The following is a 23,633-nucleotide window of genomic DNA, read 5'->3' as shown; positions in this document are numbered from 1 at the left end:
TGTAGAGCTTGTGGGGGTGGGGGTTGCCTAAATTAGGTCTTTAGAGAAACACATGGAGGTCTAGAATGCAGGCCATTACCAAGAGGGGATGTATGTTTTGCAATCTATAATGTAAAGTTTAAATTCTTTGAGAGTAATTTCAGGATAAGGATCTTGCCATCTCCCCAGAATCCAGATGACGAACCTGTTTGGTGGAGGCACCAAAAGATGCCTGAAGAGCCTTCACTGGATCATGAAGACCCAAATTTGAACTTTGGGGCACAGTTGATCTGAACTATGGGGGTTGAACGAATTGAATGCATTTATTTTGAATGGATACTCTTATGCCAGTGGGGTACTGCCCCAAAATTGGCTTTTGTCAATGTGGCTAGCTTTTGTCCTCTTTTCTTTTGGTTTAAGATCCACTGAAAAAGACCAGTCTTTTTCAACGGATCTCGGGGTGTTATGTGTCATTTAAAATCACTTGGGATACTTGGAACTACATTTCCCGTGATCCCTAATGGGTTTCCGGTTTTGGATGACGTATTCAAGGTGAGGGACTGTTTGAAATTAGGGGGAAGTGACTTGGAACTTCCTCTTTAGTTACAGGAGCTGGAGGAGAGAGGAAGGTAAATGGCTGAGGTGAGGTTGGAATAGGTTTTTCTTACAGGCGCGTGCGTGCTCAGTTTATCTCTAACAGCATGGCTTTTATTAAAATACTATCCCTCCTTTTGATCTTGGCCCTCATCATTTTTAATCATAACAGATGATATATTATAACCCAGTAAAATTGCCTGTCAGCTCTGGAAGAGGGGAAGGAAAAGGGAAGAGAGACAACAAGAATCATATAAACATGGGCTAAATTTTGCTATTTCCATATTCACTTTTGTAATAATCTCTTAAAACCAAAACCAAAAATCATATATCCATATAAACAAGTGATAAATTATATGTTTTCTTCTGAATTTCTACTTCCACAGTTCTTTCTTGATGTCTACAGCATTCTAAAACTGCACCAATGTTTGAGAGCATCTTGTAAAAATGTCAGGTATTACTGTGGGAGAAAGGGGGAGCTGATTAATGGGCTTCCCTTTTTTATTTGAAGACCTTAAGAGGTAAACTTTTATTTCATGCTTCTAAAAAGTTCTCCCCATCGACATCTCTTGAGAGAACTCAGAGCACCTCCTGATTAAGTCTTAGGGACTGAGGTTATCTGTCTCCAAGAGCAACAGGTTGGCCACCCTGTGATTCAGTCCAGGTTAATTTGGAGTGCTTTGGTTAAAAGAGGATGCCAGAATAAACTCCCATCAGGTATATGTTGCTGCATGATTCAGGATAGACACTGAGAGATACAGATTAGGATGCAAGGAAAAATATGACATATCAATAAGCCCCTCAGCCACATCATTTAACTTGGAATATAGGCAAGTGGCCGAGCATCACTGGTATCTGCTTAGGGATATTCCGAGGTGCTTTGCCACTTTACACACTAATGGCTCTCTTCTCATTCTTTTATAGGGTCGAAATAACTGACAGCTTTACAAAGTGGTGGATATATTAGACCACCTTATTGGAAAAAAATATCATCTGTCTCTCCCTAGAGGCTGCTGCTCACTCTCAGCATGTGTCACTTCCAGCAGGAACTGCTATTTCTGCAATGGAAGCTGCTTGGGGCCAGCTTTTAGTTAAGTCAGCATCTACATTACCAAGACTATGAAAGAAAATTATTTGATAAGGTATTTGACAAGCTAAGTGCTTTAGGGGTTTTGATAAGGGGAAAAGGTGAGTCTGGGAGTGGAAGTATAAGAGATGATGTTTCCTGAATAGAACTGGCTAAATAGACCTGAAATAGAACTGGTGTGTGTGTGTGTGTGTGTGTGTGTGTGTGTGTGTGTACACATGTGTGAAGGAACGTTTCCCAAGTGCAAGACCTGAGTCAGCCACAGTGATCCTCATAATATTGGCTGACATTAAAGGTTAAAAGGAATATTCTCTAGCTGAGGCTGGAAAGCCTGATAAACATCCCATCAAACCTTCAATGTGCCGAACTTCCTCTTAATTAAACTAGACTAATATTGTACCTGAACAGACCCTATGATGGGAATGGAGGAAGGGAGGATTTAAGTTCTCTATTTGCTCACTGCCTTACATATACAGTATTGGGAAGCATGACATTTGTTTCATAGGGAACACATTTCACACATCTAAAATAGATGTGTATGCTTCAAGGTTTCTTAACCATGGAGCAGATTTTTGAAGGTGGAAGGCTCTCTATCAGACACTGATAAAAACATATTATTACCATTTAAATAGTTTTTTTGGGGAAAGCTTTTCATTATATTAGGATTGGCTGACAACGCAAGATTTGCCCGACTTTCAGAAACCAGCCTCCCCCTTCACCCCTGATTTCTGAGTTGAGGTTATCTCAAGGATACTGGGGAATAGTGTATTTTCTCCTTCGCGCCAAGGTGAACCATGCGGATGCTTCCAATCGCTTTCAGCTATTCTCATGTGAGGCAGATTGCTGAGCTTCTGTCTGGCTTTAGAGATGTGAGTGTGCCAGTCACTGGGCCACAGAATGACAAATTACCTCTCTGCCAATATCAGAGCTGGGACAGTTCTCATCACAGCCTCCACCAGATGGGCCTAATTAAACGATTAGCCAATGAGTGAGGTCTGATGGCTCCATTAGGAATCCTCCTGTGCTTAAATAAACAGCTCAAAATAAATAGTTTTCTCCATTACACTGTGGCTCGTGAGCTCTTCTGGACTGTTCATTAGCTTTTGGTGTCCACAGGGCATCCTTTTCACCCTTTTTCCTTTCTCACAGTTCAAAGGCCTGAGAAGAATGTTAGAGTCTGAATCCCTGTCCTGTTGGGGTCTTAAACTTTTAAATATGACAGTGAACAATTTAATAATAATGAGCATTATGAGAGAAAAGGGGTTTCTATGATGTCCAAAGAATATTTTCATTCAAGTTGATGAGGTCATTCTCATTTCCAAACATATTTCCTGAATATCTATTGTGTTTTATAGAACCACAGATATAGAGCTGGAAAGGACCTTAGTGGTCATGTAGTCCAGCCCCTTCATTTTCCAGATGAGGAAATTGATGACCACAGAGTTTAATTGATTTTGTCTATGGTTGTAGAAATAGGGAATGGCAGAGCTAGAATTCCTTCTCTTGTCCTGTGACTCCAAATTCAACACTCTTCCCATTGTACTGCAATGCTTGGGCAAATGCTACTTGTTATAGGAGATACAAAGATCAATAAGAAATGATTCCTGAATGCTAAAAGCTTATGACATAGTGCAGGGTAAAGGGAGACAGCTATGAAGTGAGGGAAGAGCTGGTTGTTAGATCAAAAGACCGGGATTCAAATCTAGTTTCAACTACAAACTCATTCCTATGACCTTTGGCAATCTGTTTACTGCTCTGGGATACAGTTGGTTCATTTGTTGTGGTGATTAGAATAAAAGTATATAAATAATATTAGAATAAAAGTATATAAATAAAAGTATATATATGAATAAAGCATATAAAATATATGATATAAATAATAATTATTATATAATTGCAGTTATATATAATAATATAAAATAATAATAATAATATAAAGCATATAAATAGTATAAATAAAAATAAAAACTCTACATTACAGCTCTAGATACTATGATGTCAAATATCACATGAAGAAGATAAGATGCACCATGAAGGTGCTAGAAAAATGCAAAGGATACAAGTGTTGGGGAAAGTTTTTATTTTTCTTGTTAATATTTTAATCTCATTAAAAATATAGTTGATGCTGATAAACAAAGCTACAATTTTCTTGGCTATTTAGAACTTGTCTCTACCTATGAAATTGGATGGCTAAGAATGACAGTGGATGGAGCTCTGACCCTGAAATCAGAAAGACATGTCTTCCTGAGTTCAAATCTGGCCTCAGATATCTTTTAACTGTGTGGCCCTGGGCAAGTTACTTAACCCTTTTTGCCTCAGTTCCTCATTTGTAAAATGAGCCGGAGAAGGAAATGGCAAACGATTCCAGTATCTCTGCCAAGAAAACCCCAAATGGGTCAGGAATAGTCAGACACAACTGAACAATAACACGCCTGTTAAATTTTGGAAGACTTTGCTTCTAATATCTGTGCTTGTCTCCATGATTCCAAAGAGATCTATCACTATCATTGGAGAAGAGAACAAGATTTGTGTTCAGAAGTCCTGGATGTTAATCACACTCTGACAAGGCCTAGTTTTAGGACTCAGACCAGTCTTTTAACATCTCAGGCCTCCACTTCCTCATCTATAAAAGAAGAGAGTTGAACTAGATGACCTTTAAGAACTTTTTCATTTTTAATTAATTCCACGATTGTATAAGCCCCATCCTGTTGACATTGAGATAGTCAACAAGCACCCTTTTTAAACTGTTTTCATTACCACATTATGAAGAATAAGGTTCTTGCCTCTGGGATCACTTGAGATTCATTTTATGGCAAAAGGGAAAAAAATCGAAAGCAGCCAAATATAACAATTTCTTTCAGGTTTGTTGAGTGTAGGGATACAAAGAGAAAAGTTAGACTGCACTGAACTGATTTTCAGAGAGGAAGGAAAGCTTTCAAAGGTTGAATGCTTATAGCCACTGATCTAGAAGAGTTTTTCACCTAATCACTTACACACTAATACCAGGGCTTGCCGAGCAGAGAAACAGAATATGGCAGGGCAAGGCAGCATGAATCCAAAGGACCATGTGGGAGCTAATGGAGCATTTCATTTCATTTCATTTCAAGCTTTTTTATTTTTTTAAAATATGCAACATAGTATCAGAGAAGAGTCTGCTAAAATAGTATCATTTGCTTAGAATTTTTTTAAGTAGAAAGAATGATACACACTGAAGAACAACATGAAAAGTTGTAAAACAGAAGAAAATAATACAAAATAGACATTACAGTCAAATCCATATGAAACATTTCCATTAGGAAGAATTTCTGTCATAGGGGACCAATGTCAAAGTGGATGTCAGCCCTCAGAGACCTTTTTAGAATTCTTGATTTGTGAATTATTATCTATACGATCTTGTGTGGGTCATGACTCAGTTTTCTCATCAGTAAAAGGAAAGGGTTGGATTAGATACAATAATCTCTAGGCTCTCTTTTGTTTCTAAATGCTCTGAAATTTGGTTAAAACATTTGATGATTGCTCAGCAAGAATTAAGAATGTTTATTGTTTTCATCCTGTCTGAAGATCTGGGGATGAAGGCTGTTGTATATTACAGTGGTAATAAGGGTCATCAACTAATAGTTTTGAGAATGAGGCAGATTATGTTGTATTAGGAGATCTTGCATAGTACTTAATATGGAATAGATTAAGTCTTCATCTCATTTAATACAGGAGACTGAGAAGTTCAGGCAGTCCACAAGCACTTGTTAATCACTAGCTGTGTGTCAGGTAATCTACTAAATGCTGGCAAAAAAAGAAGGGAGGGAGAGGTAGTTCTTATTTCAATCTGTGAAATCCTAGTCTGAGAGAGTCATTTTTTCACACTTCGATTATGAAGTCCCTCTTTTTTGTCCCCAGAGAAAGACTTTTTTTAAAAAATATAAGCTGATGTTTAAGTCTGGGACTTATTAGATCAATGATTCCCCTTTGTCCTTCCCCCACATTATAGTTCATTGATTTATAGAATATATTTGGAATGGAATAAAAGTCATCTTTATTTAGAGAAAAAAACATCATAAGAGTACAAGTAAGTAAGGTTTACAGAGAAGGAAAGTCTCAAGGGTAAGCAATGTTCATTCACCAGTAGTTCACCATGTAGCAGTAAGGCAGAGAAAAGGAGGCAGAGAGAGGTAAGAGGCTAAATTCACCAGGTTCCATTATAATAGCAAATTCTGTCATAACAGGGGACTCCTTAACCTGGACAACTATTTGTAATTATATTCAATCAAAATAGCAGTGCTATTAGCTTACAACTGACTACTGGTCTGGCACATGGTAGTCCAAATTTCCTGGATTTTCCTATACTAAGTGGTTTCTGCTTTTTATGATCCTAAGGCATCTCCTTCTAGGTAGGAGAAAAGTGTACTTCTTATTACCTATGGAGATTAACCAAAATTTACTAATTCAACATTATAAGTATATCTTATATTATGGATGATGTAATTTAATAATAATAATAATAATAATAGTAAGTGTAGGATGAGAGCCAGCAAAATGTGGCATTAAGTGAAATTAACTAGAAGGCTCCATATTTACTTTGGTGATATAATTTTCTCATGCCCCAGGGGGTCTAGGGTTCACTAGCTCTCATCATTCCTTCCATTTTCTTCCTATTAGCAACCATTCTCAAGAAAGGACTAGATATGACTTTTTAGCCAATTCGTGAGTATATATGGAGGTTTTATGTATTTATAAATACATGAGTATTTCCTGAGGATGATCAGCTCTATGAATATACTACATAAAATTCAAAAGAAGTAGCAAACATGGCTACTAAACTTAAAGATCTTCCAGTTTTGATGAGTAAATATCAATATATGAAACAAAACAAACAGTACAAGATAGTATATGATAACTTTACTTCTCTTTCTTTCTTCAGAGAAAAAAATTACCTGTGACTGGAAATATTGGAATAAAAATTAGTTAACAGAAAAGTAAAGCCTTAGGTAAATGGAGAATTGATGAAGTAATTACTTTTCTTCAATAAACTGAAGTCATCTGCCTTGGTCAAATTACATGCTTGAATAATTAAATAACTTTCAGATGTTGTTTCTGAGGTTTTCTCATGATCTTTGTGGAATCTTGGCCAGTATAACTGGTACTAAAGGTCTTGAAATAGGCAAAATTTTGATTTTCAGAAAAAGGAGAGTAAGGTGAATGTTTCCAATTACATGTTGGTGTGCTTGACCTTGTTTTCTAGTAAAGTTTGAGTAAAGCTTATTAATGAAGATGTTTAAAGGCTTTAAGAAAAGAAAATGATGATCATTAGAAACCACCATGGGCTCATTAAGAATCAATTATATCAAACTACCCTCATATGCATGTTTGGCAGGGTTATCAAAGTACTAGATCAGAGAAATGCTCTGGATATACTAGATCTGGCCTTTAGCCAGTCATTCAACCAAGTCCCTCAAGATAGCTTTGTGGAAAAGGAAGGGAGATTGTAACAATACATTTATGATTAATAAATTGGTCTTAACCAGGAAGGAGGCTTTTAGTTGTGTTTCTCCTTGGCTGATTTCTGTTCAATATTTTTATTAGTTAAGACTTACTTGGCCTACAAATTGAAAGTGCTGATGATAAGAAACTCTGAAGCATAGTCAATACTTAGAATGGCAGAATCGGGATACAAAAAGGTCTTGATTGGATAGGATGGCCCAGAGCTAAGGAGGTGGAATTAAGTAGAAGTGTTACAAAATTAAAAAAAAAATTGTGCAAGTATAAGAGACATGTCTAGAAAGTAACCCATATTAAAAAAAAGAACCTAGGGCTTTTATGAACAAAAACTCAATATGAATCACCAATGTGATGTGGCAGCCAAAAAAATTTAATGTAATCTTATCCTCCACTGATAGGAGTATATGAGATAATTCATGATTCACGTTGCCTTGGACACACAAAATAGGGAGCATTATCTAGTTCTCAGTGTCAAGTTTTGGGAGGAATATTGGATATTGAAAAATAGATGAGGAAACTTCTCCAAGATAAAAAAGATAATGTCTTAGAGGCAAGATTTTAATCCATAAGAGTTCTAACACCACAGCCAGTGTTCTTTTCACTAGATTATGTATACTTTTCTAAGATAGGGGGCTCAGTGGATAGACTAATGGACCTGGAATCAGGAAGACTTGAATTCAGACCCATTGTCAGACACTTAAACTAGCTGTGTGACCCTGGGCAAGTCAATTCATCCTCTTTGCCTCAGTTTCCTCACCTATAAAATGAGCTAGAGAAAGAAATGGCAAATCATTTCTATAACTTTGCCAGGAAAACCCAAATGGGGTCAGGAAGAGTCGGATATGACTGAAATGTTTGAACGACAATAAATTTAGAGAAAACATGATCATGATATACAAAATTTTTTTGTGGCTTTGAGATGACAAGAGGATTTAGATTAATTCTGCTTCGTCCAAAAGATTCGAAATAGCTAGAAGACAGAATTCATTGTAGTTGAAAGTCTCCTAAAAATTATACATATCAAAATTAAAATATACCACCCTATGAAGTAATTTTTTTTGTTTTCTAATGGGCTGCCTATTACTCAGTGAATCTGTATATGGGGTTAATGATCTGAGAGGTCATTGAATGAAATGATCTTTGGCATCCTTTCCAACTCTTTGGTTCCATGAATCTGTAAGTGTTATATACTATGCTTATTATGATAGGTCACATAAACAGAGACAGTAATGCTATTTTCAACCCAACTACATTTTGAGAAAGTAAATGCAAGCATCATTAGAGATCATGCTTAGAGAGGTTAGGAGCTCACAAAAATAGTCTCTGATAAACCTAGGTGTTTTATCTCCAAGTTCAAAGTGCTTTCTCTTATCCATGTTGGAGTTCAAAATGGGCTCATCATTTCTTAAAAGCATTCTTGAAAATTACTGGGAAAATCAGAAAGTATTTTCACATAAATTTGAATATAGTTCAATATCTTGCTGTTAATATTATAATAATCTACAAAAATATACACGGCCAACACAAACATGCGCTATCATAAGTAAATTAGAGAAATATAGAAGAAATTAACTTTTGTCTCTATGGATTAGAGAAAAGTTTATGACTAAATAAGCAACAATAAAATGGATAATTTTGATTTATAAAATTTAAAAGTTCTTACAGAAATGGAATGCAGTTTAAATTTAAAGAATTTGGGAATATCTTTACTGCAAGTTTATCTGGTAAATGTCTCCAGACCAATATATACAAGGAACTGATTCATATTTATAAGCCCCAAATCACCACTGCCCATCTTGTGTTCTCTGGACACAATGTATTGGGTTTGATAAATGCTCAAAGAATATTTGTTGAACAATTGAAATAAAAGACTTAATAGAGGATAAATTGATGAAGTTTAATCTACTTATCATTATCCTTTCATTGGATTTAATACATCTGGACCTCATTTCATGGTGTTCCCTGTACCTATGACATTGCCATATATAGACCCTTTTTCCTTGGCCCATCCCCTTCATATTACAAGGTTTAGACTTGGAAGGTACCTTTTAGGTCATTTAACTCCCCTGAAATTACAACTACTGTTGGGAGCCTTCTTTGTCTAAAATAGAAATTAAATAATAATATCATCTATCCTCAACCCAACTAACACCTAAATTCAGAGAGCAATATACATAATATATTAATTGAATATTTTTAAAGTAAGTTGTTGATTTTATTGTTGTTATTTCCTATAGAGTACTCTCAGAGGTGTAATTGTTTTCATGTCAATATGGTCTTCTGAGATGTGTGACTTCCATTATTAACCATTTGAAAAGATGCACTTCAAAAGGATGATTATTATTTTGAAGCTAGTCAATCACTGAGTGTTATAAAAGTGGATGGCTATTATAAGTGCTATTATAACACAAGGACAAATATTTCATTCATGAAGACAAAAGATGCAAATAATTCATCTCAGAAACAAGACTTTCCACAAGCCTTGCTGGCACCATTGGCACTGAAGGCTCTTAATCAGTAAGTGAAAAACACCAGTATAAGGCCCACTTAATTATAACATGCTTGGTATTGATTAACCATTTACTCTAATAGAACCACTGTAAGATGTCCTATTTATTCAGCTACTAAAATAAAGTGGTACTGAGGTCTTTTGTGTTTCCTAATGCACTGCTTTGCAAAGTCTAGTATTTGGATTGATGAAGAGTTTATGTGGCAGACTAGGTAGAAAACTAGACATAGTAAAGGATAATTCAGGATTAAAGAATATCTTCCTCTAATCAATCAGTAAATCAACCATTCACTAAGCATTTATTAAGAGCCTTCTATGTGCTTAGTACTATGTTAGGCACTGGGTATAAAAAGAAATGAGACATTCTCTGACCTTAATGTGTATGTGAGGATGGGGGAATGTATACATATAATAATACATAAAACAAAATATAAGATAATTTTTAGGGTATTAAGCACCTGAGAGTCATAGTTGAGGAGAGAACTCCATTATGGGGATCAACTTGTGTGAAGGCATGGAGATAGGAGATGAAATATGTGTGAGGAAGAGCAAGAAGGTCAATTTCACTAGAATAAAAAAGTGCATTAAAGGAGGTATTGCATAATAAAGCTAGAAAATTAGGTTGAGGCCAATAAAAATCATATTCACCTATAACTTTAGATTTCAGTTTTACATCATCATAGATTTTCCAAAAAGCCATACCTCATTATGATGAGGAGATAATTCTGGAATAGGTTGTATTATCTGAGTATATACTTTGGTTGGTCTGATCAAATGCAGGCATGGTGTGGTGGATTTTCCATCTGATGACCAATCCAGTTAAATTTAGAGAGATTTATCCATCCATCCATCACCTATTTGGCCAACAGGCAAAGGATTTTGTATTTTCAACCTCACTAATTCTTTGTGATTGTTTTCAGAGTTGAAGAAGGTTGTAGTCTGTCAGTGGAGGGACTATAGTGATGGTGAACATATGGCACAGGTGCCAAAGATGACACACAGAGCATTTTTTCTAGGTATGTGTGCTCCACCTCTCTACCTCCTAGTTCTTTACTAGAAAGGTAGAGGAACTCAGGAGGAGCTGTTTTCTTTCCCCTCTCCACAGTGCTTGATGATATTTTTTTCACATCACTTATCCTTCTGTCTAGCAGTGAAAATGGGAGAGCTTTCTTCCTCCCCAGTGTGGGGAAAATAGGGATGGGGGACACTCAGCACTGGGGGGCAGGGCATGGCACATGCTCTCTAAAAGGCTAGTCATCACTAATCTATACCATAAAATCATGAATTCAAATCCGGTCTCAGACACTTCCCAGCTGTGTGACCCTGGGCAAGTCACTTGATCCCCATTGACCACCCTTACCACTCTTCCACCTAGGAGTCAATACACAGAAGTTAAGGGTTTAAAAAATTAAAAAAATAAAATAAAATAAAATCATGAATTCATGAAGAAATAAAGAAATAAAACCACTGGCCAGATTATAAAAGGGTAGTCCATATAGCTTATAATAGCCCTTCTAAGAAATATGGTTTGATTTAAATAAAGGTATATGTATCTTTATGTGTATCTTTTGTCTTTACATAGACACACAAGTCTCAAGATAGACATGGTTCACTTTTTCATCATTTTAAGGATAAAACAAAATTTTCAGAGAGATTTTTCCCCTCAAAATAACTAAAGGGTATAGTTAATACACTGACATTTAAAACTTTCTGTCACCTTAGAATACATTTTAAATGGACAAGTGATTCTATCAATGTAGATACACCTTTGAATGTACTATAATCTTACTCATCTTTTCTCGTCTTAAATTTAGCCTTCATTCAATAAATTTTCCTCATAGAATTAACCCAGTGTGTTGAAGTACTCTTTCTAGATCTCCTAACAATATATGGGCACCAATATAGCATTAGAGGCTGATGCTGTTCTTCATTCTTAGCACAGGACATAAATTTTTTAAAAAATGAAATTCATTGATGGCATACTTCAGGAGTATATGGCTTTTATATTCTATACCTGTCTACTTGAATACCCTCCAATATATTAGCAAACATCTTTAGCCAGTGTATGCCTCCATTTTTATTCCTCAGTTGACACAATCAGGAGATAATTAAACAAAATTTTCTCTAATGTCTGTATTAAAGAATCATATGTGGTATAAACAAGTGAGTTGGGGACACCTTGAAGAAGAGCCTTAAAAGTAATATTTTGCTCTATGGAATAATTTTTTGCATATACTCAACAAATCATAAGCCTTAGTCATATCTGGCCTTCTCTTTACCTTTTAATTCATTTTGTTACTGTAAAATTATTTACACCAAAAAAAAGCACTTAAAAAGATTTCCTGTTCACCCTTTCATTTTTAAAAAATCAAAATGCTAACAATTGTGTAGACTTTAATAAATATACTAATTAAGTATATTTTAGTTCACTTCAGCTATTTTTGATAAATCAGGATCATTATCCCAAGATATCATGGCCATCAGATTAACCACTGTCAACTATTGAACTTATCTGGGAATATAAAGAAAGATAAATGGCAATCCCTACTCATAGGAAGCCTCACAATCTGATAATGGGGACAAAATGCAACAAGATATACAAAATAAATATATGCCAGATGAATAGGAAATCATCAGCAGAGGAAAGGAGGGAAGAGGGGTCAGGAATCCTACCTAATATGGGTGGGATTTTGACTGGAGTTTGGAGGATTCAAGGAGGCAGAGGTGAGTATGGAGAGCACTGCCAGTAGGAACAGACATCAACTGAGTTGTGTTTGCCCCTACACTACGTGGTCCCAAATAACTTAGTAGCTAACAATTTTTCTGCTTCTCTAATCTCTTCCCTTACTGTAAACTCCCAGTATATAGCATATTGACTTCTAGCAGGGTCCCTCACCCTTAGGACTCCTGTCTATTGATCACTTCAGAAGAAATACATTTTCCTCTTCGCTGTTTTTATCTGTTCTAGCCTAAAAACTGAATTTCATGAAGTAAGATGAGAGAATTAATTCGTGTTGTGGAGAATAAGTACATTTAATTTAACAGACACTTTTTTTTCTGACAATAGATGTTCTCTCTTGAGGACAAATTCACTGTCCTCCCAATAGCTATTTTTTTCACTGTTGAGGATCCTTTTATAGTCACCTTCCAGATGAATTACTCTGGTCGAAGTCATTATCTGTTTGCATTTTGATGTATTTATTAAGGTAGTATAACATACATAAATGAAAGAGAAGAAGGCTTGGGGTCAGAAGACATCAGAAAAACCCTTCAGGTCTGATGCTTGCCAAGTGATCATTCTCTTGAAGCCTCAGTTTCTTATCTGTATCTAAAATGGCATAACACAAAAAATCTTTATTTTGCAGGGTTTTTGTTAGTAAAGTGCTTTGTGAAAGTTAAGAGCAACAGAAAAATGCAAGTTATTATTCAAGTATTAGAGTTGTACTTTGCTAAGCAACTAATATTGATCATTGTTGTCTGATGTGTTTCAGCACATGTGAGATGGGCTAGTGAAAAATTGGTGACCTCATGAAATATAACTGGGGAATTTATCTTTTTAAAGACTTGGTTATATTGAAGAAGTTTGAAGTATCAGGTTGCCCTAGAATTACTGCCAAAGGTTAAAAATAAAACCAAATATCATGATGCAGATGACAATATTCTGTCCTAGAAACAAAACTAAAACTAAACTTTCTTCTCCTGAGAGTAAAAACTCCACTAACCCATTTAAAACAAAAATAACAAGTAGGACCTTATGATTTCTGATTAGCTGAGCAGTGGTCACAACATATAATAGTGATATTCCCTAGAAATATACATCTGACCCACTTGCCACCTCACCTAGTAAAAGGCATTGTGAAGTTTAAATCCAGGGAGTTCAGATCCTAGAGTTACCTTTGTGCCAAATTTCTTTAGATCTAGATTCATAAAATATAAAAGCAGCAAAAGGTGATAATCAAAGCGTAGTAGCATCTCTCAACTTCAAATAAATGGTTTCTGATAGCACTGCAAGTTTTAATTAATGACTTACATATCTAAATTCCTGTGTATGCTTTAGCCTTGGGAAAGGAGAAAGCAAGAAGTTACTAGCATATTTTGAAATTTCAAGACTCTTTCATCTAAAAAAACTTTCCCTTTTTCAAAAAGGTGTTATTGGAAGAATGTGCATTCACTAAAATGTCTTGAAATTAGGGGATCTTATTTCTTCTTTTCTTCTCTTTTTTCAGTTATAAGCTTGTATTGGGTTAAAATATCATTCTGACCATGAAGCCAAGGCTATCATTATGCTTTCTATCATGCAACTGTCATTAGAATCATTGTTGGTTATATCATTACCGAATTTATATAAATATAATGATTTATTTGCTTAATTGTATCTCATCTCTGCCCTATTTGCAAAAAAAAAAATTTAAAATAAGAAATTATTCCTTTTGTGGTCATCTACCCCTTCCTCTCCTGCATGCTAGTGAAGAGGTTAAAAACCGGGGTTCCATCAACTTATTATATTTGTATATATACATACACATATATGAATATATGTCTTTGATAAACATTATTTCAATATAATTGGTTTCCTTTGAAATCCTAGGTTTAATAGTTTGTATTACTCTGAGGATCAATCTGTAGCTTTCATCAGAATACCAAAGGAGTCCATAAAACAAAGAATAGGACCCTTTCTGCTATTCCAAATTTAGCCGTAATCTCTTTAATATCTATTTGTGTTATGTTGTGTGTGTTGTTTTCCCTATTAGAATGTGAAATTGCTTGAGGGAAATAGAATTTCCAATTGGCCCCCAGGCCCTTACACGTAGTCCATATAGTTCAAATTTTTTTCTCATTTTCCAAGGCCAGTTCATACATGACTTACTTGTTTAATAATAATATATTTATGTAGCTCTTTAAGGATATACATTTTGGCTTCCAGGAATGATGAAACTCCTTGATTCTAGTGTTCCTAGTTAACACATCAGAAAAGGATTTTGAGAATTCTAATGTATTATAAAATGTTTTTTACCCACATTATGGTCCTAGATCTCAAAGGTTAAAATCATAAGTTCAATTCAGTTCAATTTTACATATACTTATTGAGGGCCTACTATGTTTAGGGTATTGGCGATCAAAAAGAAAAAATAGTATATTGAATGAATAATTCCTTCAAATGGGAATTTTATTCTCCTAGTTTAGATACAGCATGTATTAGAGTAAGTACAAATTTTATATAAAATAATTTTAAAATGGAGAGGGTGTTAAAAGGGGAAAGTTGCTACCCAGAAGTCTGGTGGAAAAAGAGGCTGAGGGATTTTTAAAATTTCCTTTAAAACTTTGCTTTAGCATATATAGTTCTTTTTTTCTAAGGGAAAAACTTGTAAGCATTAGGGTATTTAGGCAGTACATAAGTTTCTAGTGAATTGTACTTGGCTTTGTCTTTGCTGTGTTATTTACACAAGGAAATGTTTAGGTGATGTTAGGAACAGTACCAGCAACCTAGATCAAAGACAATATTTTCTCAGAGTAGAAGCAGCCCTTCAGTTTTGTTAAGACTTGGGCTTCATTTCAACATAGAGAGGTCTATTATTTAAATTTCAGCTGTTGGCATTGTCATCCTGTAAAATTTCACTGAAGTCCCACTTCTCTGCCTGAAGTACCATGATGCTAACCAAGTAGGGAGAAAAGGTTCTTTCAAGATTGATTTTTTCCAGACACCATGGTTCTGTTCAATTGAATCACTCAAGTAGTGGTTAACATAAACACTGCAGAGAGTATGACATGTCAAATTAGCAGCTTTGCAAATCTCCTGTTAATTGTCAGCCTAATTAAAAAATTGCTAATTATAATGTTTATAACTTCAAATAACTGCTCAGCTATAAAGCACTGCCTGTCAGGTGTAAACAGGGGGACTGAAGGGAAAAAAAATCAATCGACATCTGTTAATTTATCAGAGGCAGTACACTAAATTGAAAAATGGATTGCCTAATGCACTGTAAATCTGCATTACGATAAAAGACCAATTCATTCCAACACCTGCTTAATAAATGATAATGACCATCTTTACTGGCTTGCCCCAGGGTTTCTCTGCCTATCAGACTTTCATCTTGTTTTAGGATTGGAAGATGCAAAAGTTCAAACTCTGTAGGAGAGAAAGACTTAGTTTTTCTCTTGGAGACACTTCTACTTTTCTCTAAAGTTGGTGATAACAGTTCATCCAAATCTGCTAAAACTCTTTGATATTCTCTTGCTAAGAACCCAAAGATTGGCACGGATGAAATATTGTTGAAAACTTGTCCTCTTGAAAAAAGCACATAAAACTCCTCAAAGTTCACCTTAAGAGATATCCCAATCCACTTTTGCTTTCCCACTGAATTGATTAAAAAGGCCACAGTCCTGCAAAAGAAAGTTTAGGGATTTGTCTAATCTTCAAATCCTGCTTAATTCAAACTGGATCCATTCAACTTTGCTTGAAAAAAAAAACTGACTTTCACCTGTTTTTTATTTCCCACTAACCTTAGAATCCATAGGCTATCTTTTAGAACTTTGATACCATATTCTTTCGTATTTTTCTTTTGTCATTCCATGGCTAGTCAGGCAATAAATAAACATTTATTAAGCAGCTACTAGTCTCACTCCCCTGCCAGGCTGTAAAGTCCTTGTGAATAAGAATTGTGGGATAGACAGAGATATGGAAAATGGAAAAACTTCTGAATCCTAAAGGTTTCTTGGAGGGTCCTATGGCGAGGTCCAGGAGTACTGGAGCACCCCCCCCCATTAGATTGTAAACTCCTTGAGAGCAGGGACTGTCTTTTATTTGTATCCTTAGCACTCAGGTACCTGGAACATAGTGCTAAAATATTTATTGACTCATTTGTTGCCAATTAGGTCAGCTAGAACTGTGTCCCGGGGTTTAAGAGATGAAATAGCACGGCAGATACTAAGAATGAAAGGAAGTTAGTAAAGTTAGTTTATAGTTTTTCTATAAAATGGCAAGGCAAGTTTGGAGGTTCAGTAGGGCTCTATCTTACTAGAAAGGTTAGTTTGGGTGATTCCTTTTTCATCCATTCAGTGTGAGAGCAGCCACAGCAAACTTCTCCACTTCCCTGCTCCATTATGGTATGAATGTGGGAGTGAGGATTTTGGAAAGGGGCAAAGGAAAGGAAAGGCAGTGGCTGCATCATGTTATGATATGATGAGCTGTTGCATGATGGGAGGAGTTATTTAGGAGGAGTGAGTTTGTGTACTGGAGAAAAAGATTAAATGTGAGTGCCAGTGGTCTTGGAGTCCTAGCCCCTGGGAATGAAGAAGACACATATGCTACAGCTAGAGTCAGAGACCTCAGTGGATGCTCAGGAACTCCTAAAAGTGAAAGCATTATAGTAGTTGGAATGTACTATGAATTAAGTCCTATTAACCCTTCCTCCCATCAGGCTCAGAAAGCAATTCCAGCTTTAGGAAAAAACTCTGTTGCATTCACTATCAAAGAAAATTGATATTGCCTGTAGGAAACAAAGGGACCTCGAGCTCAGAGCATCAGAGAGATCCCTTTAAAATGTGCATAAGAGGTACATAATACATGGCAAAGTAGCAGAAGTTGTGCCGTGGAGAGAAAAGTCAGAACTTTGAAAGTCTGGATAACGTTAACTCATGGGAGTGTATATGTATGTCTCTTCCTGCAGCCCTGAGTCTTTTGGGGAGCAGCCTTTTCCAGATAATACTTTATTCTGTCAATAATGCCCATGCCAACAAACAACTAAACCAGACTAGGAAAGTACAGCTGGGCCAAACATTGACTTGATTGCATTGAATTAATTGTTCTACCTTAGGTGGGAGGAGGGGTGCAGGGGAGCTTTATCTTCCAATAAAAACTTATGATGTAATGATGGGAATACAGAGAAACAATAATTTTCTGGCCTGAGCCTTTCTTGCAATGGTCTGTCCCTGTTCTAGACTCATTTGTCTCTTCTGCCTGGCACTTTTTATCTTTTCTGGAGTTGTTTATGCCCTGAAGCTTTTACTATAAAAACTTCTAGCCTTCTTTCCAATGAGGAAAGGTCTTGTCCCTCTTGATGAAACCCCTAGATTTCTTCAGTATCTCAGAAGTAAGTGAATCCTGACACAAAAGTCCCGATCCACTAGTAGAGGTAGAAAGAGTCGGTGAACCAATTCCCTAAGTCTGTATGCTTGCCTTGTATAGGTCCGTGGTAGACATTTCTACCTATCTTGGCATGAAAATTATACATTTAGAAATATTATATATATAGTGAAAATTTAGAAATATAATGATAATCATAGTAATAATAATGATAATAAAACAACCATTGAGCCTATCAAATCCAAACATATTTTACAGATTAGGAAACTAAGAGGGAGTTTAACTGACTTGCCTTGAGTCACTAAGTTAATAAGTATCTGAGGTGAGATTTGAACTCAGGTCTTCTGGACTCTAAATATAGGACTGTACCCATTGTACTACCCTGCTTTCCTGCTTCTTCATTACATCTAATGTTCTGACAATATTCTCCATGCCACTTCTGAGGTGCTATCTGCTATTTCAGTGTACAATTTTTCCCTAGTTTTAAAGATGAAGTAGTAAGGTGGCCCAGAAGGCAGATAGGTGATTCAGCGGATAGAATGCTGGGACTGGAGTCAGGAAGACCTAAGTACAAATATGTCCTTAGAAACTTATTAGCTATATGATACTGGGTAAGTCATTTAACCTTTTTTGCCTCAGTTTCCTCATCTGTAAAAATGAGCTAGAAAAGATCATGGTAAACAACCCCTAATATCATTGCTAAGAAAACTCCAAATGGGGCCTTGCAAAATCAGATTTGAACCTAGGACCTCCTGTCTCTAGGCCTGGCTCTCAATCCATTGAGCTACCCAGCTGCCCCAGACTCTAAGATGGAAGTCAAGGGTTTAAAAAAATAAAAAAAAACAAGAAAATTAAAATTTTGTTTTTCAACTGACCTCAAACACTTCCCAGCTCTGTGACCCTGGGCAAGTGACTTGACCCCCATTGCCTTGAAAATGACTGAACAACAAAAAAGTGAAACAATAATAAAAGTGAAATTATCCTTTTTCATATGTAAATTGAACTTTAGAGTTGAAATATGACTTTAAGACAATTATGGGGGGAAGACAGCTAAAGAGCACAATAGATAGAGCTCCATGCCTGGAACTGGGAAGACCTGGGCTTAAATCTGGCCTCAGACACTTCTTACCTGTGTGACCCTGGGCAAGTCACTTAACCCCAATTGCCCAACCCCTTGCCACTCTTCTATCTTAAAATTGAAAATGAGACAGAAGGTAATGGCTAAAAAAACAATCATGAGGAAGAAAAAAATATATATATACATACACATATACATATGTAGCTATATGTAACTATCTACACTTAGATATATATCTATATGTATGTCTACACATACATATATAACATCTGGTAACACCAGATATTATTATCCTCGCTTTACATTTGAGGAAACTGAGTATCAAAGAGGTCTGTGACTTGCTCATTGTCCCTGATTGCTAAGTATCCAACATAGGATTTAAACTGAGACTCTTTTTCTGTCATAAAACTGGTTCTCTTTCTACCCTGCCATACTGCAAATATTGTAGTTGTATGAGGAGGTGACAGGAACTGGACTTGAGAGTTCAGTGGCATCAGTAAGTCTTAGGTGAGAAAATTCCCTCTACTAATGAAGTTTAGTACCTTTGTACAATTTATAGTCGTAGAGAATAACCTAGAGGAGTAGGAGATTAAATGACTTGCCCAGGGTCACAGAGTTATGTGTCAGAAGCGATTTGAACCCAGGTCTTTTGGTCTGATGGCAGTTACCTATCCACTACCACACTGTAGGAACTAGGTAAAAGACAATATACTTCCCATTTATCTCAGACCTCACTTTTCTTTCAGTTCTTCAGATTCCCACCATTCATCTATACCTAATGCCTAATGAGCTTAGACTTTCCACTGCAGAACAATCTCTCTTTTCCTCCAGTAAACAAGCCACACCTTTCACACCTGGTCTGGATATTTAAAATGCTTTTATTTTAGTATTATATTTATATTTATATAAATCTTTGTATATATTATATTTAGTATTATATTTTAGCATTTTATATTCATTCATATTAAAATTCATTTATATTAAATTTAATTTATCACTTAGGACTTTCAAAACAAGAAAGTTAAAAAAATACTTAGCTTCATATATATACAGACCACATATGCCTTCTATTAGAATATAAGCTCAGTGGAAGGCAGGTATTTTTTTCCTCTTTATATACCTTGAGCTGGGCACAGGTCCTGGCATACAGTAAGTGCTCTATAAATGTTCAATCATTAAATGAGGAGATGAATTTTGCTGCTTTTAGAGAATGTGCTCTATTGTGAAAGAGTCAGTATTGAACTTGATTTATATAGTACTATGTCATATATTAGTGGTCTCTAATAGCCATTCTGAACTCTGAGTCCCTCCCTTCTCTTTGTCATCCTGTACCTCATGAATATTTTAGGACAGATGAGAGAGACTGGGCTCCCATTAGAGCACATAGTGTAAGAAATGCAGCCAAGTTCATCCTATAATTTTCTATTCAATGCCTAATTTTCTAGTTGAACTAAATGGCCCCTGAGGACCCTTCCCACTCTGGTTTTTTTGCTTTACCAGTTTTTCATTTCTTCTCCCCAAAACCTCAACCCTATTTTCTGTAAAATATTTAATTATTGGAAAGGAATACTTGTAACCAGAACTGTAGCAAAGGAGGGCAATCAGAGCTTTATCACAGAGTGCAATGGCTCATTAGGAAAGGGTTTAGTACCTACTTGGCAAGTATAATAAGTGAAAATAGGAAGCTACTCACTGGGCACCTGAGATAGGTGTTATGTAGAGGATGGCAGCATGGAATACCTGCAAAATACAGGGTCAGCCTCAACCATTCTGGTTGAGGCTGACCCTGTATTTTGCCATCCTCTACATAACATAGGGTCCCCTCCCTTAGCACTCTCCACAACAGCCTCCCTGCTATAATCTCATGCTTGTATCCTAGGATCACTTTATCCCGTCCCCATGCAGTGGGCACACTTGCCTTTCTTGCCCCCTGTGCCATTTAAGATACTTTCTCCAAGGCTAAAATTGAGTTACAGCTCAGTTTAGAACCAATCTAATGAATGCAAGATATTCAGTAACATGTCACAGAGCATCATCACCTATACACAAATACACCAGAAAAATCCTTAATAGATTCACATAGACATCTTTGAAATTTTAAGGCATCAAACCTCATCATTTCTCTTTGCTGGTATTTGAAAAAGCACTGATCTTTTGAAATAACTATATTATTGCCCAATCACCCAATGGAGTATTTTGTAGAATATAGGTTGCAGAGTAGTTATGAAGAAACTATGAGCAAAGCAGTCAGAGGCAGGGATGTTTTTTTTTTTCCATAAGTCCCCGATACTTTGCAGTTGCACGCCCAAAACAGCAACAGCAGCAGCAGCAATTTGAATACAGTGAGGAAGAGAAATTTTGAAAATGACTTTGTAATTGGCATATTTATGGAAAAAAATTCATAATTTTTCCAACTAGAATTTATCTTGAAAGCACAGGTTTCATGAATGTGCCTTTCTTCAAAGCCTGGATGATGAATCAACCATTGAATTAAATGCTACATAATAATTACTTAGGTACTGTTAATGTAGTATAAGTAGGGTCTCTCTGTTTTCCTCTTGGAAATCTAAACTGATACATATATTAAAGGGGATATAAACTAAGTGAATATTTTATTTTACTGGATTTTTTTAAATGAATGTAAGGGCATTCCCATTTGATGCCAATATGCCAAACTGTAGAAGTATAACTGAAAACCAAATTATAAACTGAGTTTTTGTAAACATCTTGGCTAATGAAAACATTTTCATTTTTTAGATAACAGCAGCAAAAGCTTCATGAAAAGAAATCATACGTTTACAAGCAGCAGTTACTTAAAAAGATGCCACCTAAGCACAATTCTGATCTCCAGAGGAAAGAAGCTTTGCTTGTTTTCACAGCTGAATATTCAAAGGGATATTTACCATAATTGGAGGATCCTTGACAGTTTAAATAGCCCATACTTAACATGCTTCCAAATGGTTCCTAAATTATTTGTTTTATGCTCATAATGTAAACAAGAAACAGCATTGTGGTCACCCTCAATGCCACAAACTAAAGTTATACATTTTTGATGTTATCATTAATGAGTTTTTCCTTTAAAAATAAATATGAAGACTCTCTAACAAGATAATATATGGAAGTGCTTGTTTAAACTATTGCTCTTGTTTTATTATGAGGAATTCGGAATAACTTTCTCCTGAAGGAAAGTGACAGAGAGCAATTCCAAATGAGAATGAAAACAACAATGACAACAACAACCATCACAACCAGCAATAACAACCTGATGAATGAAGAAATGACTCAGGTCATGCTTATGTGTATCCACAGTATATGAGGCTATCTGGTTCATTCTTGGCTGAAGTATCACAATCTCAGAAACTCTTTTAACACTCTGGAACTCACCCATCTAGTACCTTCTCTTACACTAAACAACTTTTGAGAAAACAAAAGAAACAAACAAAATCCATAGCAAATCATCATTGATGATACAGACTCCATTGTTATAATGGCATTCTGGAAGGAGAGGGAAGAAGAGATGAATAGGGCAATGTAGATATTGTATAAGTAAAATGTTTCATGAAATATAATGTGTGTTGTGTTTTTTTCCTTCTTAAAGATGGCTAAGCCTGAGACATCATGATATTTTAAAGTTGATGAAAGAGGAGAAAGGTTGTTGAAAATTATTATTATTATTGCTCTCTAAATTTCTTACCCTAAAAGGGGGAAACCCTGTGACTTTCCTTTAGTCATTTTTAGCACTCTAAGTCAAGGGAGAGAGTTAGTGTGTCTTTTCCTAGCCTTAGGAGACTACAGAAGAAACGTACAAGATTTCTATATATTTCTTTACTACTTGACTTTAGGTTTTGAACTATTTATTTTCTTCAAAGAACAATGAGAAATCACAATAGTCAGTAAGGAATTCAGTGGTGGTGTGGCGGGAAGGAATTGCTACTGTTTTCTTCTTTAAATTGGCAAGCAAGAAGAGTATGACCTGTATATGAGAGTTTTCTGAGGAAGCAAAGGAACTCAATTATATTAACTTTACCATGAGGACTAGGGTGATAATAGAACTGGATTCTGGGAACTTTTTGAGGAGATAATAAGGCTTAGATATCAATAGTTGAGGAAGGACAAAATATACTTCAGTGAAATGGGAACCGCAGGTTCAGTTCATGTATTATCTAATACTATAAATTTAATACATTTATAATATGAATATATACAAGCACACAAACACCTAGCAAAATCAACTAGAGATGATGACAATAGGAAAATTTCTTTGTTACTGATTTTGTATGATTATCCCAGTAGAGACACATATTGATGGAGGCTCTATTTCTAGTGGTGTGTATTTTATCATTATATGTATGTAAATTGGGTTTCATCATCTTATTGTAAAAACAACAGTATAAAAAAAATCTCAATATGGTCATGTAATGAATGAGTAAAAAAGACGACATGTTAGACTTGTGGGAAAAGCAAGGAGTAACAAGTGGCTCAGCCTGGATGTTCAGTTGATGTATTTGATGGCTAGCCCAAAGCCTAGCACATGGAATGCACCTGGTGAATGTTTATTTATTGATCTTCATTTTATATGGAGAAAGTGAGGAAGGTTCTCATCCCATTTTGTGGATCCACTTTTTGTTAATTCATGAGAAGATACGGGAAGAATCCTACTCTGTTGGAAAACTCATTTAGGGTTTTAATCTGTTTTGTTGGATGGACCATCCAGATCAAGGAGAGCATAGATTCATTTGCATATGACAAGTACAAAAGGTCTAGGACACTGTTCTAAATGTTTACTGAACCCAGACTCTATCCTAGAGAT

Source organism: Gracilinanus agilis, chromosome 5, assembly GCF_016433145.1.
Source record: "Gracilinanus agilis isolate LMUSP501 chromosome 5, AgileGrace, whole genome shotgun sequence".
Classification (NCBI taxonomy): domain Eukaryota; kingdom Metazoa; phylum Chordata; class Mammalia; order Didelphimorphia; family Didelphidae; genus Gracilinanus; species Gracilinanus agilis.
This window is presented reverse-complemented; position numbering follows the sequence as displayed.